At 41.4% G+C, this 18795-nt stretch overlaps 1 protein-coding gene across 7 annotated transcripts in view; it reads left to right on the top strand.

The window, feature by feature from the left end:
- Positions 1–18795, top strand: part of PLAGL1 (PLAG1 like zinc finger 1) — a 100470-nt gene that overhangs the window by 24170 nt on the left and 57505 nt on the right. For 5 of the 7 annotated variants that reach the window (XM_037520516.2, XM_037520510.1, XM_037520513.1 and 2 more), the window contains exon 1: positions 15433–15743. The exons of 1 other annotated variant lie outside the window; for it this stretch is intronic. The gene's annotated coding sequence lies outside the window, so the exon portion shown is untranslated. Of the gene's footprint in view, positions 1–15068; positions 15089–15432; positions 15744–18795 lie in introns of those variants that run through there. One more of the 7 variants, XM_037520511.2, reaches the window with a different exon arrangement.

The following is an 18795-nucleotide window of genomic DNA, read 5'->3' as shown; positions in this document are numbered from 1 at the left end:
TATCTGTAACATCCTCTCCAAAGAGAGAGAGAGCTGGCTCTCACTATCCACCATCTGTTCACTAATTTTTCATCCCCAGTATGTACCGTACAGTGGTTTCAGAACTGTTAACTTACACCCCTAGGGGAATCAACTTTACTTGAGTTCATTCCTTATGTACAGTCCTTTTTGTCTTGTAGTCTTTTCCAAAATTACTTAGGCCAACACCTTTTTTCTCTGACACCCTTCAGTAGGTTTATGCTATCTTGGTTGCCTTCAGTTTGGGGTGTTTGTATATAAAGCTACTATAAATATTCATGTGCAGATATTTGTGTAAACTTTGGTGTAAATATTATACATTAGTAATACAGTTCGAGTCTTCTTCACTGTTCTCATTCCATCCTGGATCCTGTGACCTCCTAGTTGATTTTTTTTTTTTTTTTTAGGTTTACTTTTTTTACTGATAGTTCTGTGGCTTTTGTCAAATGTATAGTCTTATGTCGCCATTACTGTCACAGGCACAGCCTGGCTTGCTTAAGGGGAGGGAGTAGTGCCTCCCCCAGTCCTGGGGCGCAGCATTGTCTGGCCTTGTGTGATCAGACAATGATGGCAGGTGGGAGAAGGAAGGTAGAGAAACCTCCAAGCCAGCAGATCAACTTGCATACTCTATCCCTGACGTCCTGAGCAGAGGCGCTGGGTACTGGGGCTGGAGCTCTACCGGCTTGAGGACCTTAAAAGACAGATCTCACACCACCCCTTCTCCTTTCTCCCTTTACCACATTTTGGACTCCTTGGGTGGTTCCTGGTTCTGTGTTTCCTCAGTGGGTCATACTGTGCTCCTTGCAGCTGTGGCCAGCTCCCACTTGCCTTTGGGCTGCAGTGGACAGCCACTTGCTTCCTCCCTTTGCCTTCTGCATGTGCAGCTGGCTCTGCTTCCTCTGCTCAGCCAGCTAGCCTCCATCTTGCATGAGTGGGTCCTGCTTGCTTTGCTGAGAGGGCGAGCCACCATCTTGCCACATGCTGCTTTGGCTTGGACTCCAGTCTCTGCACCACAGATACTATCTGGGGTAAGACTGACTGCATCTGGCTACATGCTGGCCATAAATTTTTCATTCTGTCTCCCTCTGGTCTCTTTTCTCATTCCCTATATAAATGCATCTTATTATTCTCTGTGTGTGTGTCCACTGTGGCCAAAGAGCAAGTGGGAACTGGGGGCATGGAGATGAGCTTGGCCTGCCAAGGAGAAGCAGAACTGGAAGCCGCCTAAAGAGTGCAAGGACCAGAGCTGCACACATGGAGGATTCCAGTAGAACATCAGGGGGTGGAGTCTGGATCGTCAGTTCACTAGGTTGGAGGTAGTACCCTCTTCTCTCTCAACTGCAGTGATTGCCCTCCTTGCTAAGGCAGGGGTCCTGGGAGGTGTTGCCAACACCTGTCATCTTCCCCAGGCAGTTCCTCTAACATTCCTACATTACCATACAGAGTAGCTTCACTGTCCTGCAAAATCCCCTGAACTTCAACTGGAGTACCCATATTTCCTAAACCTCCTGGTGAGTTTAATCTGTTATTTTGTCTGTATAGTGTTGCCCTTTCCAGAATGTGACATGAATGGACTCATATAGTATGCAGAATTTGAAACTGGCTCCTTTTACTTAGCAATATGCATTTAAAATTCTTTTTTTTAAAGATTTATTTAGTTATTTGTTTGTTTGTTTATTTATACAAGAACCGGGGTACAGGCCAGATGTGCAGGAGGGTGAGAGGATTCACCAGAGACAGAGCAGGGAACAGAACAGGCAGACTGACGAAATACACTGCTGAGGGGAGCAGCAGGTGAGACAGGAGAGGTCTGCAGCGCCATGTGGGACCCTCGCCGCTGGCTGGGATCAAACCGGCACTGCAGAGGCTGCGGGCAACTTCCCAGCACTGGGCTCAACTGCCTGCGCCACCAGGGGAGGCCCTGCATTTAAAATTCTTATATTTTGTTCATGAAAAGTAGCCCATTACTTTTGATTGCTGAATAATATTCCACAGTAAGGATATAGTATGACTATATTATAGTTTGTCCATTCATCTTGGTTGCCATCAGTTTGGGATGTTTATGTATAAAGATGCTATAAATATTCATATGCAGATTTTTGTGTAAGTTTTTTTCAACAGGCTAAATACAAAGGCATATGATTGCTGGATTGTATGGTATGTACATGCTTAATTTTGTAACAAATTTCCAGTCTTCCAAAATGGCTGTACCATTTTGCATCCCGGCCAGCAATGATGGACTGTGGTCTGTATCCTTGCCAGAATGTGCTATTGCAAGATTTTTGAATTTCAATTATTCTTATAAATGTATAATAGTATCTCAGATTAATTTACATTTCCCCAATGACAAGTGATGTGGAGTATCTTTACATGTGCTTAGATGACATCTAAATATTTCCATCAGTGAGTGGTCGAGATCTCTTGCCCATTTTCTAATTGGGTTGTTCCCTTGTTTAGTTTTAAGTACTCTATGTATTTGGATATAAATCTGTTTTTTTTCCCTGAATATAAATCACTTAGCAGAAATGGGATATCTGGGTCTCCCTAGTGGCGCAGGCAGTTGAGCTGTCCTCAGCCTCTGCAGCGCGGGTTTGATCCTGGCTGGCCACGGAGATACCCATGTGGTGTGGCCAACCTCTCCTCTCGCCCGCTGCTCCCCCTCAGCAGTGTATTACGGTCAGTCTGCCTGTTCTGCTCCCCACTCTGTCTCTGGTGAATTCTCTCACCCTCCTGCACATCTGGACTATACCCCGGTTCTTGTATAAATAAATAAATCTTTAAAAAAAAGAAATGCGATATCAGATTTGCAAATATGTTCTCCTGCTGTGGCATGTTATTGGACGTGGGTTTTTCAAAGTTCTTTGATTTTGAAGCTCTGGTTAAAGGAGGAGAGTTGGATAACCACTGTTCTCCCTTCTTCTCTCCCTTCCATGTCTTAGTAGTCTGCCTCTCTGGGTCTTGATGGCCTCTTTTGTAACACGAGGAATATTAAGTTACCTTTCTGAAAGTAGGTATCTTTTAAATTTTTGTTCCATGATTCTATAACCAACTGACCTTTTGAAACCCTCCTGGAGTGCTACCAACATACAGTTAGATCTCCTTACCTCTCTAATTGCTTTCACAGAGGAAAAGAACTGCACGATCCAGACATTGAGCCTATTTAATTTCTTTGTGAAATTTTATTACTCCCACTGCCTAAAGCTCAACTGTTCAATGACATGTCAGAGTAAAGTAAATGTCAGTAACTTTAAAATGACAATAGGGCAAAAATCTATTGGATTATGTCTGAGAGGCACTGCTCACAGAAGTGGCCTCCAGTATCACACATGCTACACATTTGTAGGAAGACAAGATAACAATTTGGCAGTTTAGAATTTCTCTATATCCTTCCTCTTGGTAGTTACTCCATCATTTAAAAAGCAGATTCCATTTTCTATAAAAGGTGTTTTTCCCTCAAAGATGTTCTCTGAGTGACAGAATAGGAAGGCTCACAGAAAGTAGGGGTACAGGGGCCTCCCCGGTGGCGCAGTGGTTGAGCGCTGGGTTGCAAAGCTGTCTGCAACCTCTGCAGCGCCGGTTCAATCCCCGGCCGCTGGGCGAGGGTCCCACATGGTGCGCAGACCTTTCCTGCCGCGCCCGCTGCTCCCCTCAGCATGTATCGTCAATCTGCCTGCTCTGCTCCCCGCTCTGGCTCTGGTGAATTCTCTCACCCTCCCACGCTCTGACTGTACCAAGTGCTTGTATAAATAAATAAATAAATCTTTGGAAAAAAAAAAAAGAAAGTAGGGGTACAGTATCTTGAAGATTATCTACAGATGAAATAATTTTAGAAAAGATATTAATAAACCACACAATAGTAACACAAAAGGTACAGTAATAATTGCTAAATTTTCCTGACAACATAGAACTTGTAGAGTTCTTATCCCACTCTGCAGTGTTATTAAATAAATGCAGAACCTGAAGTCCTTTTTCAACTTCAATTTTAGGGTAATGCATTATGGACTCACTCAAACATCATAGTCAGAATGTTCTATTACCTATTTAGTTTCTGTTTCTGTTCTCTGCAATTATGCCCATGTTGTCTTATCTTAATGATTTTGTGGGAGTAGCATAGCACAGACTCTGGAATCTGACATAGAGAGTTTTGAACTTCATTACTTACTAGCTGAGAGATTTTTGGCAAGTTGTCTAAACTCCCTAAACTGTTTCCTCATGTGTACCCTGCAAATGATAATAGTACCTACTTGGATTGCTGTGTCAAACTAATAAACCGTAAGGGCACTTGGTGCAGTGTTTGGCATATATTTGTTGCTGCTACTACTCGACTGCTGTTTTAGATGAGATCACCTAGGTGTTAGGTTTCTAGCGAGAAGACCAGGAGGCCAAGAACATTTCAGGAACCTGTGAAAGAGGGTGATGTTGAAATCCCCTGGCAAAACAGTCCTTGCAGAGACACTTTCCTTTCCCAGGAGACTCAGAAAGAACTGTTAGAGTAAGAAAAGGAAAGTCCGGAGAGAAGGGAATCGTAGAAACAGAGGGAGAGGGTTAATTCCAAGCAGGAAGGAGTGGAGAGCAGCAGAGAGACCCCCAGACAGTGGACTTCCCATTGACTTTCCAGTGACAGAAGTATCTGTAGGAGAGCCAACACCCAGGGGCCCAAGACTGAGGAGTGAATGGGGCTGAGTATATAGAGATCCAAAAGGAGGTGACTCTCAAGAATCTTGGGGAGAAGCAGAACTACAAAATGCAGCTACAGGAGATCTGGTGTTTGGGTTTTTAATATTTTTGAGTTGGGAGAAATATGAATGGTTTGCTAGTTTTTAAAGAAAGAGCGGAGAGCGAAAGATGGAAGTTTGAGGAGATGGGAGCTTGAGGGTATTGATTTATGGAGTGTGTTTCAAGAGGGGGGCATAGGAATTCTGTACAAAAGAAAAGGCAGATAATCCCATAAGTATTGGGAATGAGAGGAAGTGAAGAGTTTGTTCTTCCAGGAAATAGAATGGTGGTGACAGTGTTGGAGAGCTTGAGGAAAGGGATGAAGGTTTAGAAAAGCTATCCCACAAATGGGACAGGAGATGATTGGGCAATGTTAGGCATAGCTTGGTCTTTGTGGGAATTATCCACAGTCTGAACATGGGGGCATCATAATCATATGGTTGAATCTGAATAAACAATAGTTTATTGTGGTTTTGTAACTTACAAATAAAAAAAGTTGAAAAAATAAATTCTCCTATACCTCCATGTAGATGTATCAGTTGTTAACATTTTACCATATTTACCATTTACAGAGAATTACATATATTGTTGAACCAGTTGACATGAAGTTAAACTTCATGACTGTTTAATCTTACATTCTTCAGCATTTATTTCCCAGGAACAATGACATTGTTCTGCATAGCCACAGTCCAACAATTACACTCAAGAAATTTAACATTGACACAATACTATTTTGAATGTTGGTCCATTTTCAAGTTTCTCCAATTGTTTCCGTGGCTTTACAGCTTTTAAAAGCCAGAAGTTTTGGGATCTGACATTGAATTCAGTGTAGTGTTTAATCTCATTAATCTGGAAATGATTTTTAGTCTTTCTTTGTCTTTCATAACATTGTTTTAAAGCATAGAGTTGAGTTATTTTTCGGTGATTGATTTTTATTTCCTCATTGTAAACCTTGGTTTTGTGTTTTTAGCAGGAATATGTGTAAGTGATGTTGTGTTCTTACAGTGCTTTGAACCAAGAGGCACATGTCAATTTGTTCCATTTTTGGTGATACTCTCTTTGATAACTTGGTTTAGGTAGTAACTGTTGTTTCCTTACTGTAAAGTTACTTTCTTACCTTTCTAATTAATAAGTAATCTGTAGGGGCGATAGAGACTTGGGAACTATATAAATATCTTACTCCTCTTCCATTGATAGTTCTTACATGTATCAATTAGTAGTTGCAAAATGCAACTTTTCTAAACTGTTCCTACTAAGCTTCTTGAAGTGGAGCTTTGGACTTTGTTTCAATGTAAAGACAGGTGTCATAAGACAATGAAGCCGGCTGTCTAGGCAGGCAAGGGAAGAAACTGAAACTGGAGGATGGGGGTGTCCCTGCTGAGTAAACATCCTGGGAGTAAAAGAGAGACCTGAAAGTACAGAAAGTTATCATCAGAGATGGGGATTCTGGAATTTAAGATTTTTAGGGTAGAGTTATTCTGGGCATTACTGTCTAGGGGATTGCCATGAATCCAGAGAATTGCTGAAGTGCAGAGAAGGTTTTTCACTTAGGAGGACATGAAGGAATTCTAAGACCACAGTATTAAAAAAAAACACCCCCATAGATGTCAAATTGGCCCAGGATGATGGGGCAACTAGAGGAGAAATTTTGCAAGCCAAGTGCCAAAGCCCTCCATTGTGCAAAATCTATGGATGTGAGTCTGTGGATAACAGGGACACGGAGTGGGGAGAAAGTGGAAGAGATGATTATCATGGCCCCCAAAATGGAATGCTTTAACATGTATGTAAAAGAGCATTGAGTTAGAGTGGGGTAGGAGAAAGGACTATTGCTATATTTTATCTCCTCCCAACCTTGCTTAGGTATTGGTTATTGCATCTTCTCCAACCTGGAAGCCCGCAGATGTGGGGCATCTTATGAGGGGAGACAGGCTTTTGAGTAAAGGTGAAGAGCTGGGGAGAGTTTTGAAGAGGAGCGAGAATCATAGTCTTGTGACTCCGGAGAGGACCAGGGACCCAGGGGCAGTAAGACAGGCAACCATAGCAAGGAGGGGAAGATTAAGTTAGTCCAGGGACAAGAACAGCCTGGAGAATTATCAAGAAAGCCAAAGACTAATAAGAAACAAGAGCCAGAGTGGCATGAGCTTATGTCAGAATTGTGCGTGGCACTCTAGGGCACATATCAGCCCTTTTCTGCAAAGGACTGGATGATAAATATTTCCACTACGTGTGCCATATTGTCCCTACCATTGTAGCATAAAAATAGTGATAAACAATTTATTTCTTGGATTTCAAACATTTTCTTTCCTCTCAGAACACAAATGAGTGCAAGTAATTGCACTCCAATAAAATTTTATTTATGGCAACTGAAATTTAATTTCACATAGTTTTCACGTGTCACCAGATATTTTTGTTTTGACTTCCCCCACCTCCAACCACCTGAAAACTGTGAAACCCATTTTTAACCTTCAGGTTCTACAAAAAAACAGCAGGGGGGCTAGTTTGACCCTTTGGGGCAGAGTTTGCTCACCCCTGCACTAGGATAACAGTTTAGCAGTTAATGTGTTAATGTGTTTAAGAGACACTTGGGACATTTTGGAAGGGGAAGTGAACTATATATTTTCTGATAAGCATGATTAATTAGTGGGAAAGTTCATGGACCAACACTGCCAATTCTAAAAAAAGAAAAATTGTAATTAAGATGAAGAATAAAGAATATAATGAAATGACTATGCAGTTAGTGCAAAGGGATTCATTTTTTAAAAATATTTTAAGCAAATTTTAATAAAAGGCCTAGATTTAAAGCCAAATAATTATGTGGTCCCCTAGTTCAATTTTTAGATGTGCAGTAATTCTTCTGTTTTAACTCTTACTTTATGGGTCTCAGTTCAGAATATTCATATAACTGCTTTTCTTCTAAGGGGGGAGTTGCATGATTGTCTGACTACCTGGGTTAGCAGAAGGGGTCTGATCACCTGTATGCAAAATAAAGACTTCCTTTAAAAAAAAAGATTTATTTTTTTATACAAGAGCTGGGGTACAGGCCAGAGGTGGGGGAGGGTGAGAGGATTCACCAGAGACAGAGCAGGGAGCAGAACAGGCAGATGACAGAAATACACTGTTGAGGGAGGCAGCGGCACAACAGGAGAGGTCTGTTGCACCATGTGGGATTCTTGTCAGCTGGCCGGGATCGAACCCGCACTGCAGAGGCTGTGGACAGCTTCACAGTGCAGCGTTCAACCCGCTGCAGCACTGGGGAGGCCCCCCTTTTTAAATTTTTTTTTATATTAGATTTTTTAAAGAATATTTTTACAAGCTCTGGGGTACAGGCCAGAGGTGTGGGAGGGTGAGATAATTCACCAGAGACAGAGCAGGGAGCAGAGTAGGCAGAAGGACCGAAGTACACTGCTGAGGGGAGCAGCGGGGGAGACAGGAGAGGTCTGCCATGCCATGTGGGTATCTCCCTGGCTGGCTGGGATCGAAGCTGTGCTGCAGAGGCTGCGGAGAGCTCAACCCTCTGTGCCACTAGGGAGGCCCCCCAAAATAAAGACTTTCAACTCATGCATCCACAGCCCTTGACCTGGCCTTCTTGCTCACTGGTATTGCTAAGTGTTCATCCCCATGGGGACATGTCTTCACTCTTAAGCCAGTTTACCACTCCTGCCTTTGCTTCTCGTTTTTCAAAATCCACTGAACTTTCTCAACTGCTACTCCTGTCTCTCCTCAGATGTCCTTGTTTTGGCAGAGGTTTAGAAGGAAGAGAAGATAAATAGGTTTAGTCAACCTGCCATATTCTTTTACTTTAAAATGAGTGGTTGGTGCTCCTAAATTATGAAAAACCTATACCACCTTCCCTCTTTCTTGTATCTTCTTGCCTATTGCTTTTGAATGTTGTGATGAAAATTTAATTATGGTAGATAGGAAAACGGAATAAATATCAATATTTGGCATTTGTGTGCAGCTTTTATTTTTCCATTCCAAAGGCCAGCATTTGGTCAATCATTGTCAAGCTGGTTTTATTCATGCCACATGAAACAGGAATGGAAATTGATGCCATTGATTCTATGTTAAATCACTTCTCACTGGTTCTGGGTACTTATAATAAAAGCCCCCAATCCCCATTTTTAATGTGACATTTTCGTTTCAAGTTTGACACTGACTTTTCTTAAAACTTTAAAATTCCCATCCATACTTTGTATAATTTGAAACAAACCTGGACATTTCATTATAAAAATAGAAAACATGTAGCTGGTTGTATCAGAGGTGCATCTTCATGGTCTTCCTGAGGAGTCACCAGTTCCTGTCTCACTTTACATGACTGAGCAACACCATCATTTAGATGTTGCATTTTCCACCATGCATGTACCAGAAGGCTTTAACCACATTACATAAAACATTTCAGTGGAGGAACTATATACACCAAACATGGCCTTACGTGCTTCCTGTGTTCACCAAATGTCAGTCAATTGAAGATTGCAAAGGACATCAGCTTTTTTTTTTTTGGAAAAATGTTCTCATGGGAGGTCTGATTGAGGAAGTGATACCTGGATGGAGAAGTTGTTGCTAAGAATGACAAGTGCAGGGGAGCAGGGAGAAATCCAGCGAGCCAAGAATTACAGCCTCTGAAAAGGAGAAGGGACTTGAAGATTGAGAGAGACCAGCATTAGGCCAGTGAGTGGTGGTTTGGCCAGAAGCCACAGGTCTCAACAGAACTATATGTTTATGTAGTTCTAAGAAGTGTTACTTATATTTTGGTTAGAGAAAATTAAATCTAGGCACTTATTGAATATTTGCTGAGTTGAATTGACAGAGACTTTTTCAAGTTGTTATGGTTTAATCTGTTAAGCAAAATGTAAACTGTGTAATGTGATTGTTCCTGCGGCTGCTGGCTATTGTGAAAGAACAGTGGATTAGGAGTCAGAAGAAAGACTTGGGTTTGAGTTTCATCTCTAAACCCTCACAGGTGAGAAAGTGAACAGATAATAGACAAGGGAGTGCTAATGGAAAAGCCAGTAATGAAAAAGCAGAAGGTGAAGTCTGATTCAAACGACTGTGGATGAGGATAAAATCATCATCTTCCCCATTTAATCAAGTAATAATAGAAAAATTGTAATGAATTTCACTGAAATTTAACTTACATGTAACAAAATGTACCTATTTTAAGTATATCATTCAGCGAGGTAAGACAAATATAGAGTTCTACATAATGTCTCACTATATCACAATATATACATTTCCACTACCCCCAAATTTCCCTTACGCTCGCCTTTCTACAACAGAAACCACTGATCTGCTTTTTGTCATTCTACCTTAGACTTGTCTTTCTAAAATTTCATGTGAATGGAATCATATAGTATATCTTCTTTTATATGTGGCTTCTATTACTCATAATTTTTAGATTCCTCTATGACATGATAAGCAGTTTGTTCATATTATTACTTATGTTTGGGTAATTTTCAGTTTGGGGCTGAGATGAATATTTCTCTATAAGTCTTTGTATAAACATGTTATTATTTCTCTTGGAAAAATAACTCAGTGGATTTGCTGGGTCATATAGTATAACAATATGCTAAACATTTTAAGAAACTTTTCAAACCACTCTCCAACAAAGGGAGTATACTATTCTATATCCCCACCAATAATTTATGAGAGTTCCAGTTTTTCTACACTGTTGGCAACACTGCATACTGTCAGTCTTCTCAATTTTAGCCATTCTAGGGAGTGTGGTTTTTTTTTTTTTTTTTTTTTTTTTTTTTTTTGTGGGACCCTCGCCGGTGGCCGGGGAACGAACTGGCCCTGCAGAGGCTGCAGGCAGCCTCGCAGCCCAGCGCTCAACCACTGCACCACCAGGGGAGGCCCCATTCTAGGGAGTATTTATGATATTTCATTGAGAGTTTAATTTGCGTTAGTCATTAGGACACTGATGTTGGATGTCATTCATGAGCTTGTTGGTTATTCATGTGTCTTTGGTGGAGTGTTTTTCCAAGTCTACCCATTTTTATTAAATTGTTTATCATATAATTGAGTTGTATGAGCTCTTCAAGCAAGTTCTGTTTTATATATATATATATATATATATATATATAGTGACTATTTTAATATATAACTCAACTTTTAAATACATTCATAGTTTCTTTTGAAGATTTTATTTTTGGTAAAATCTAAAATCTAATTACCAACTTATTCTTTTATGGTCATTACCTTTTGCCTGTCGTGGGTTTTCTTCCAGTATGGTGCTCTCAAACAGAAATATTGCAGGAGCCATTTATGTAATTTTAAGTTTTCTAATAATAAACAGGTGAAGTTTATTTAGATTATTCAACTTAAACCAGTATATACAAAATGTTATTTCAACATGTAATCAATATAATAATTAATGAGATATATTACATTATTCTTTAATCCTAAGTCTTTGGAAACTAGAATATAGTTTATACTTACAGAACACTTCAGTTTGGACTGGCCACATTTCAAATGCTCAGTAGCATGGCTAGTGGTTACCATATTGGACAGTGCAGTTCCAGAACTGTTATCATTCTTAAATTTATTTAGATTTGTCATATCATTTGATTTTACTTTTTTCTATGGTGTGAGTACAAATATAGCTCTTTTTTTTCTCCACTTAGGTAGTTCCCACAATATTTTCCCCCATGTGGTATTGTGTTTTACCTCTTGTCAAAAATCAATAGATCATAGATGTGGGTCTATTTCTCAACTCAGTGTACTGTTCCATTTTTCCTTGTGCCAGTGCCATCCTGTCTTGATTATTATAACAACCTTAAAATCAGATAGTTAAGTCTTCTAGTTTCATTCATCTTTTTCAGTTTTGTTTTTGTAGGCTTTTTCATTTCCATATAAAATTTAGAATCATAGAATCCACTTATCAATTTCCACAATGACTTTACCCATTATAGAATTTTGAAAGAGTCCCTCCCCAAATATGTGTATGTGCTCATATCAGAAATTGTGAATTTTACCTTATTTGGGGAAAAAATTCTTTGCAGGTGTAATTACCATTCTTGAGATGAGATTACACCAAGTTGGTCAGGTGCATACTCATCTAACGAAAGCTTCCTCGTAAGATAGACACACACAGGAAAAAACATATGACACGATACAGAGGAGAAGGTGATGTGAAAATGGTGGCAGGCTCAGAGTGATGTGGCCAGAAGCCAAGGAAGCCAAAGAATGCCAACATCTACCCAGAGCTGAAGGTAAGAAGGGATTCTCCTCAAGAGCCACTAGAGGGAGTGAAGCCCTTGCTGACACTTTATTTCGGACTTCTGGCCTCAAGGACTGTGAGAGAATACATTTCTTGTTTTAGTTACAAATTTGTGGGCATTTATTGCCGGCAGCCCTAAGAAACAGATATACCCATCAAGTCAGAGAAATTCCATTCTTTTCCTAGTTTGTTGTTTTGTTTTTCAAGAATGGGTATCAGATCTTATCAAGTACCTTTTCTATATCAATTGAAAATTTTTCCCTGCTATTTTGGTGATGTGATCATAATGTGTATAAACTGCTTGCCTTGTATTCAATTTAAATCTGTCATAGCAGTTACCCCTAAAACACCTAATGGTGAAATTGTTGGTTCCTCACATGGGTGAAATTGTAAATATGACAACATGAATCTTTTTGCTTTATATTGCTTAGGGAATTTTGAGAAGTCATTGAAGTCTATAGAACAAAACAGTGTCTCAAAATACTTACAAACAATGATCACAGAATTTCTCTTGTGTGGTTCTTTATAACAGGAGACCACACTGGTAACCCGCAGGTCCAGGCTGACCTTAAGGGATACTTCATTTGGCCTCCATAATGTGTGCAAAGTGAGGAAATTTTATATTGAAAAACTAAATAGCATATTTATCTAAAAATTTTACAGGCTTGGCAACACTGCCCTGAATTCGAGCATGGCAGCAACTGCTTGAGCTATACAGCACATGCCCTTTTCATAAAGAGTGTTCTTTTCACTTCCCACAATCCAATTCCTCTTTGTTTTAAATTTCCTAGAGATTTGGGTTTGCAGCTTCTGCTCTTAAACCTATGTGGGGGCCCATTGTAATGCCAGTCATTGGAAGAAGACTTAGGGTACAGGAGGGTGTCACCTTCCAAGTCAGCATAGACCTGTTCAAAGAGAACTGTGTGGAAATAATGTAACCCATAAAAAGGATTTTCATGTAACTCATCCCCAATGAGAGAGACAGAATAATTAACTAACTTTTGGATAAAGATGGCACAAGAAGCACTAAAAAATAAAAGTACCATAACCCATGCAAAGAAAAGCAAGCAAGAGGAGGGAAAAAAATCTGCAGCCAAAGAAAGAAGCAGCTTTATAATGCAAAATGTGAGAATAGCAGACACCAAAAATTCTGATGATGCATGCTGTAGCTCCAATCATCCCTGTCCCCTGTAAGACATGCTGAGGAAAAAGATGATCAGACCAGATCCTGAGAATTTTCACAAATGTCCTTCAACTGGGGAGGTGGTTAGTGACGGCCTTGTGAAATGTCAACGAACCTTTACATACCACCGTTGGATCTTGCCAGGAGAAGGAAAGTTGGCTACCTTCTAGAGTACTATGCTGAATCGGGGAAATGATTCAATTCATAGGCACGGAAAGCTCTCTTGGCTGGTCTGAAGTTGGACTGGAGAGACCTTAAAGGAGTATCAGAAGTGACAGCTGAGTTTCCCCAATAAGCGGTCTACCTAGTCTCAAGCTGAGTTCTCCCACCATTTCCCTCCCCTCATCCTAAAGCCCTCCGATCACAGAAAAAGTAGATAAAAACAATATTCAAGCTTACCACTGAAGCTCAGTATAGGCAAGAGAGGTCTCAGATGAAGAGGAACATGCACCAGGAATTCATCCTTAGCATATTAGTGTAAATACAAGCTCTGTTAACTTGTAAGGGTAAAATAAAAGATATGACATGGCTACTATGTAAATATGTTATAACATGGGAGGTGGGAGTGAGAAGCAAAGAAATACCTTGTAGAAGACAAATGAAGAACCAAGTCTGGAGGAAAATATGACCAAGGAACAGGAATTTGTGTTACTTATATGTGCTTCACTCTACAGAAAAACATTAAGAATGCAGATCCTTTAAAGCAACTCAAGGACAGTATAAGGTGAGAAGGTGATGAAGAGGAAAATTGCATAGTTAAGAAAATTGAGTCAAAACATGATTTAAAAATCCAATAATCTAAAGTAGCGAACAGACAGTTTTTGAGAGAAGGCGTACATGCAAATCAAAAGAAGAGGGATATGGAAAACAAAGATCAAATATAAGAATAGCTGGTGACTTTGGAGTAGGAAATTCAACCAATGAAAGACAAATTTATTCAGATATTGAAGTTTTCTTATACTAAGAAAAGAATGGAATCCATAAATGAAACCTATACTATATACTGGGTTTAAAAAAAAAAAAAACTGATAACAGAATAACTGACAGGAGATATAGCACAGATAAGCACAGGAAGGGTAAAATTTATGTCCTATCCTTTACTGATAATCAGTCATCCAAGCAGAAAAATCACCTTCCAGGGAAAAATCACATGGGATTACTATCTCTCCACAGAAATCTATGACGTCAAAAAGCAGTAAGACAATTGCTTCTTGTTAGTTTTTGAAGGAGGGTGTGAATCCAAAATATCTACCCAACTCAATTTTTATTTCTATATGGAGATAAAATGCAGACAAAACATTAAGGTACTCCTTAAGAAAACTGTTTGAAAAAGAGGGGTCCATCAAGAAATAGATAAAAATAAAAAAATGTAGGAAAGGATACCTTATGAACATTGTATTCATTTAAATATTGACTCAAGAGCGAACATCTGGACGACTAAGATTCAGGCGCAATTGTAAGTGTTCTGAGTGCCAGGAAGCCAAAAGTAACATAAGCAATGGAAATTGGGAGGTTGCGGTGCAAGTGGGTGGAAGTGTAAAAAGCTAACAACTTCATCTTTCAGAGCTAAGAGACTGTCTGAAATAATGTAGTGAGCCCCTTCTAGCTTTGTTAGTCTTTTCCCTCCGTGTGCCTAGACCTCTTTCAGGCATGCATATGTTGCAGGCGAGAGAGCAGCCACTAGAGATTCCCTTCAGTTTCTTTTTCTCCAATCCAGCTAACATTTACATTTTTTAAATTAAAGCCTACAGCGTGCTCCACACCTCTAAAAGTGTCTCCATCCACTCTTTTCTGTGCCTCGGTCTGTTGATCTCCACAACGGGGAGTGCCACCCACCGCCCCAGGGTGGTCTCGAGGATTGCATGTACCTGCAAAGTGCTTAGCACGGTGCCGGGCTCACAATTAGTGGTCGCATTTAGGCTGCCATGATTTCACCGCGGCACGAATGGGAGGTAAGGCAGTTTGGCCTATTGCAGCGTTCTCCTAGCATCTGTCGTGTTTCTCATTTATGATTTGGCTCGGGGCGGTTCATCCTGCTGGTGACTTCAGCGAACAGTCCCCGCTCGGGGCCGGGGCTCCGGGCCGCTCCGGGGCTACCTGTGCCAGCCCTGCACCTGGGCGACCTTGGCTGAGCCCACACGGATGACTCAGTCGGCCCGGCGTCTGGACGCCTGTCCTCTTCCTCCGCCCAGGCCGCCGACCCCCTGGCTCCCCAGCGGGGCCTCCTCCTGCCACGTGACGCCCCCGCTAGGGGCCCCAGCGCCCTCCTCGCGGACGCGCCGTTCCGGCTCCCGGGCTCCGCCTGTGCGCGGCCTCCTCGGCGCAGCCATCCTCGCGGCTGCCGAGGGCGGCAAAGCCCACGGCATCTGCCATTTGTCACTCAGCCTGTCGGGACCGCCCCGAGCCCTGATTTAGACCCGTCTGGGGCGTCTTCTGGCCTCACTCGCCCGGCGGGCGGACGGACGGACGGACGGGGCGGCTCTCCTCCCTGCCCGGCGGACAGCGGGCCTGGGCGCGCGGGGCGCTTCCCCGGTTGCCGTCATGGCCGCGGAGGCGGCACGCCCGAGCGGCCGCGCCTGAGTTCCGGGGGGCTCTGGACCCCGCAGGGTAGGTGGCGGGGGGCCGGCGGCCCGGCTCGGGGGGCCGGGGGGCCGGCGGCGGCGGAGCGGGGCGCGCGGGCGGGCGGCGTTGCCGCGGAGCGGGCGCCGTCCCGGGCCGTGCCGCGCGGGGAGGGTGTGCCGGTGCCGGTGCCGGTGCCGCGCCGGGGACGTGCCGGCTCCGGGGCTCGGGACCCAGTGCGAAACTCCGGGGAATTGTCACCCGCCGAGCCGAGCCGACTCGCACCCAATTTCCCCCGGCTGGCCGCCGTGGATGCTCCTCCGGGGAGCGTTCGCGGACGGTGGAGATGCAGAGAAAAGACGCGGGTTTTGAAAGCGGCCGCTCTAACCTCGCCAAAAGGCCAAAGGGGGGAAAAAAAAGTCTTGAAAGTAATAATAGGACTCCACGCAAAAGGTTTGCATTCGCATCATTGTGGAAAACGGGACGGGTTTTCCACTTTCGGGGCGCTTCGCTGGTAGACTCCGAAAACTATTTTGTGATGTGGGCTGCTGAAATTTCTTAGATCAGGATAATTGATAGTGCAACTCCGGGTATTTGGTCTCAGCATCAAACTTGAACGGTGGTGGGAATTTTTGCTTTTTCATCCAGATACTCTTGTAATATGGACTTTTTTTTTTTTCCAACAGATGTGTTACTTTTATGTTTTAGGAAACCAATAAAAATTAAAAATAGAAATACTCAGCGTAGGTTCTCCTTTTTCCAGGAATCCTTTCCTAACCCCTCCCTCCCCAGGCAGCATCAGAGCCCCCTCAATCCCCCGTTAGCTTTCTGGGGGCCTCACGGAGGTCCTGATCCCTTCTGCTACCCCCCCCCTCCACCCTAGCGTATTAGCCCAGCGGTCTCGCCGAGAGTCCAGGGGATACTTAACACATGGTGTGTGATTAATACTGCTTAATGAAGGAAGGAAAAGATAAGACGATCTGATTTTCATGGTTTTAGCTCTAGAAGTATCGAGTGGTAAATTTATATATGCTGAGGTAAGAGTACTTATTTATAAGGTAATTTTCTAGAAAAATTGATATTTGATGTCCGTGTTCCATTCCTAGATATTATAGCCTCTAGAGCTGTGTTTTTCAAAGTTTGAAGTCCATTTTACTGGGCTGTGACACCACCTCGGTGGATAATAATCAGAAAATGTAAATCATGAAGCAACAGAATAGAAAAGAGCAGACTGTGTATCAGATCATAGGGTATTTGCTTCGTGAAACTTTTTTTTTTCTGTTTTATACACACACAGATGTGTGTCATGATGGAAAACGTCATTCTTTAGTATGAGTCATGGTCAAAAAAGTTTGAAAGCCACTGCCCTAGATAATTTTTCATACATATACAGAAGCAGACGTGTACAAGGTCTGCTGCAGTGTTACTTGTAATACCCTAAAGGTGGAAGCAACCTTCATGTCCATCTGAAGGAGAAAGGTAAATTATTATCTAGTCATAAAATACAACCCACCCTGTAGAGCGGTGAATAGAGTAGTTCTGTTTTAAAACAAATAGGTCTCAATAATATTGAGCGCCCCCCCCCCAAAAAAAAAAGGCAAGTTGCTAAAGAGTACTATGATATCATCTATGTGAAATTCAGAACCTGGTGAAATAAAGCTTTTCTCCAGGGATGCAGACAATCATTAAAAGTATTAAAGAAAAAAATGCCATAAAAGCCAAGCTAGTGGTCACCTCCTGGGGGAGAAAGATGGGGCTGTGAAGGGGCTTGCTGATGACTTTTGAGATGCTGTAAATGCTTTATCTCCAGATGTGGCTATGGATGTTTATTTGATAACTCTTGCAAAATGATACATAGAAGGTTTGTGGGTTACATTTTCCCAAAATATATAGTAAGATACGGGCGTCAAAAAATAATGAAGCCCTAAGCCAAGGCTCTAGTCTATTATTCATATTTTCCAGCTGCTCTTTAGAAAAAAGTTCTAATCAGGAGAGGTCCCTAGGGAATTTAAACAATATCAGAATGTTTTATAAATTCTAGGATGGATGCATTGGTGTTCATTAAATTCTTTATATGCTTTTGTATCTTAGAAAATCTGTAACATTTTAAACACATTAGAAGATTAACATTCACAGATAATATTGGGAACACTGTGGTGTTTGCTTTCTAAAAAGTGACTTTTACACTTTTTTTTTTTTTTTTACAAACTTGGGATTACATTTTATATAGCAATTTAAGCTAAAATCAAATTTATGGAAAAAATGAAGTACTGAAATGCATATAAAAATATGAGCGATATCCATGGCTCTTCATCAAGGATTGTAAAATGCTAACACATTGTCATAATTATAATTTCAGCTCCTTCATCACTCTTGGTCCACATTTCATGTGCTCAGTGGCCTGCATGTGACTAGTGGCTATTGTATTCTATTATGTTACATTGTTTTATGTGACACTCTATCATATAGCAGAACATTTCCATCATTACAGATATTTTTTTTTTCTATTGAAAAGCACTGTTCAAGGTACAAATCCTTTGTTGCTTATAGAAACTGTAGATGATCTTTTCTCAGTGTTTTTGTGTCCAGAGATTAATCCTCTCTATCCTTAAGGAAGTATATTTTGAATTTTTTTTTCCCGAAAGTTATTTTTTATACATACGGTTTCTTAATTGACATGCATGTGTATATATTTTATTTATGACACACATATATGTAAATGCATATATTTGTTTGTTTATGATAATGCATTTTCCTTTTTCCATGTGGAGAGGTCATTATCCCAGTGCCACGTCTGTCACATACGTATTCTCAGATATGCTGGGGCTCATTTCTGGGATCTCTGCTTGAGTCATTTACCTCTATAGTACTACAGATTTTTTGTTTACTATTGCTTCAGATGTAGTACAGTTTCAGTTCTAAAAGAACGAAAACTTTTTTTCACGACGGTATTTTTTTCCTTGCCTATGAGATTTGTAGAATTTTTTCCCCTAGTTCCAAAGGTAGGTTTTGTGAGTTATCCTTTTGTTATTGATTTCTAACTCACACTGTAGTCAGCAAATGAGGGCTTTATGCCACTGATTCTTTGAAATCTGAGAAT

The sequence above is a fragment of the Talpa occidentalis genome, unplaced genomic scaffold (assembly GCF_014898055.3).
Source record: "Talpa occidentalis isolate TD23 unplaced genomic scaffold, MPIMG_talOcc4v2.1 talOcc4.2, whole genome shotgun sequence".
NCBI lineage: Eukaryota > Metazoa > Chordata > Mammalia > Eulipotyphla > Talpidae > Talpa > Talpa occidentalis.
This window is presented reverse-complemented; position numbering and strand designations above follow the sequence as displayed.